Raw genomic sequence first — 2353 nt, 5'->3', positions numbered from 1 at the left:
GACGATGGTTCATTTTAGCTTCCCTATGAGGGCTTGTACACGCGTTGCGTATATGTTTGAAAGTCTGAAACAAATCTGGACTATTTGTCCTTTTGTATTTCAAGTAAAGTCGCTTCTTTTTCTCAGCATATGCCTAATTTCACAGGTCATCCACGGCTGATCCCTCGGGCGAACAGTGATCACTTTACTAGGCACAAACATTCTGATAGCGCTAGCGCTAGCGGCAATAACATTAATGCAAACTTACATTTCTTTAACTTTTGGTCAGTTGCAGTTAGATTGACGAAGGCAAATGTCCTCTCTGGCTTGCCTGGAAAGCAAGAAAGTGCTTGTTACTAGTGCTGCATACCTGTATACTAAACCTTCATTATACTAGACCTTAGGGGTGGGTACCAGTACAGAAGACTGAGGTCCGATCCAGGTCCAGAGGGTCTGGTCCAGGTCCGGACCTGAAGCTGGACCTAATTATCTGTGAAAACTTATGAATGGGTGATACTCAAAAGAATGGTCCAGTTCCCTACAAAGGATTCTGTTTGATGGATTCTCGACATCCATTGGCATTTAAAATCCTATCTTCATGTAAACAACTCTATCTGCCTCTGTTTTACACCAAGTTTGACTGTAGAAGCTTGGTAAAATGACTATCAACTCTCCTCTACATCACTATACAATGTTGTTATATTCTTGGGCCTATATATATATATAGCTATAAGCCCCAAAACACATGAATGCCTGCCGAGTGCCGATATAATCTGTTCATTTTCAAATCGATCCAACATCCGGTCCACAGGCTGATATTTTTCAGGTCCGGTTTTCCAGTCCAACAAGAATGTTTGAAAGCTTAGCAAAATCCATGGAGCTTTCAGCAATCTGAAAATTGCAACTGATCTGCTGCCAGGGCTCCAACCTACAATAGACTAATTAATGCAATAAGTGTGGAAATTTTTCAGATATACACTTGTACAATAATGATTCATAAGGCAGTAAAAGATTGAATGCTCCTTGATGTTTTGTTTGAAATGACCTCACCTTTGTCATCTCTCCTTCTAACTATGTCCACAGATGACACCTCTCCAAACTTCTCAAACCGTCCATACAGATCTGTCTCTGTCACTTCACAGAAAAGTCCTCCAATGTACAGGCGTGTGTTCACCTCTTCAGGGTCATTTACCATTGCTGTAACTTGCAATTCAAACAATAAAACATAAAAGTTAACAATCATCATCATCATCATCGGTCCATGTGATCGCACATGTTCGCACATGTTTACACACGACAGGGTTATACAGCCCCTTATGGGGTGACATACCCTTTCGCTGGCTAATTACAAGATGGGAGTTCATTGAGTTTATTTACGGGAATGCGTCAGGTCTCCCGTCTGGGTGAATGATGTAAATCACCATGTGGCTGATATGAGACAGAGGTTTGCCAGGCCTCCATCCGGGTGATTTGAAGTGAATCACCAACACCCGACAGAAGAATTTGCACCAACACACACCGCACCATCGCACGTGTGGGGGTTAAAATACATTTGTCCAAGTACATGTATTGACTTTTGCGGGTAGAATAGTTAATTTCAAACCATTTAGAGCCAGATTACAGGAGCCGGGAGCCCTAGTGACAATCATGACAAGCCGCACACAGCCCGGTCAATTAAGTCAAGCTGGCCCACGCTACGCCGAGCTGAGAACGACTACAAGCCCTGCGGCACCTTTTCTGTCCGGGATAACATACACTGATACAGGATGCATCAGGCTTTTAGCTAGGATTTTATAATAGGGAGTCAAACTTATTGGTGAGACGCGGTAAGTGACTACTGTAGGGGGGGGCATCCACCTTCCATGGTGCAGAGCTTTTGATGATTCTAAGTTTAAAAAGTGCATTCTTAGGTATCCAAAGAGACAAAAATACTGTTACAGATGTCACAGTAGGAGACTGTGACCACAGATGACCTGGTTGCATCCCTGGTCAATCAGAATTTCATGCTTGTCAGAGGATTTTCTCTTCAGTATAGGGAGTCCAGGGGCATCAAATTTCTTGTTATTCTAAGAAAAGTGCGTCCAGATGACACGTTGACCCATGCCTGGCTAAAAGCCTGGGATGCATGATTTCTTTGATGGAAGAGAGGTCAGATACCTTTCCACCAAGAAATTTGTCCGATTTTAGCAGGTAGCACAAATCCACTGCCGGGAGCAAATGCATCAATGACGCCATTGTTAATGTTTCCCTGTGTAGGAGGTGTCTAGACCACGTTAATCAGTCTCATTACTGTACTCTCCAAGAGGAGAAACAGGGAAACATTACTCCTCTAGGCTCTACTCGCCAAAGGTACATTAAAAAGTTAAAGTTTGCC

The 2353-nt window shown here is 43.1% G+C and overlaps 1 long non-coding RNA gene across 1 annotated transcript; it reads right to left on the bottom strand.

The window, feature by feature from the left end:
- Window positions 1-257: 257 nt before the first annotated feature.
- LOC118416430 lies at window positions 258-1948 on the bottom strand. The gene is made up of 2 exons (XR_004831200.1): window positions 1030-1948; window positions 258-310 (listed from the first exon to the last, which is right to left on the bottom strand). It is a non-coding gene; the product is annotated as an uncharacterized LOC118416430 (long non-coding RNA).
- Window positions 1949-2353: the final 405 nt, after the last annotated feature.

The sequence above is a fragment of the Branchiostoma floridae genome, chromosome 5, assembly GCF_000003815.2.
Source record: "Branchiostoma floridae strain S238N-H82 chromosome 5, Bfl_VNyyK, whole genome shotgun sequence".
In the NCBI taxonomy this organism is placed as follows: domain Eukaryota; kingdom Metazoa; phylum Chordata; class Leptocardii; order Amphioxiformes; family Branchiostomatidae; genus Branchiostoma; species Branchiostoma floridae.
The sequence above is the reverse complement of the archived record's forward strand: the minus strand, read 5'-3'. Positions and strand labels throughout refer to the sequence as shown.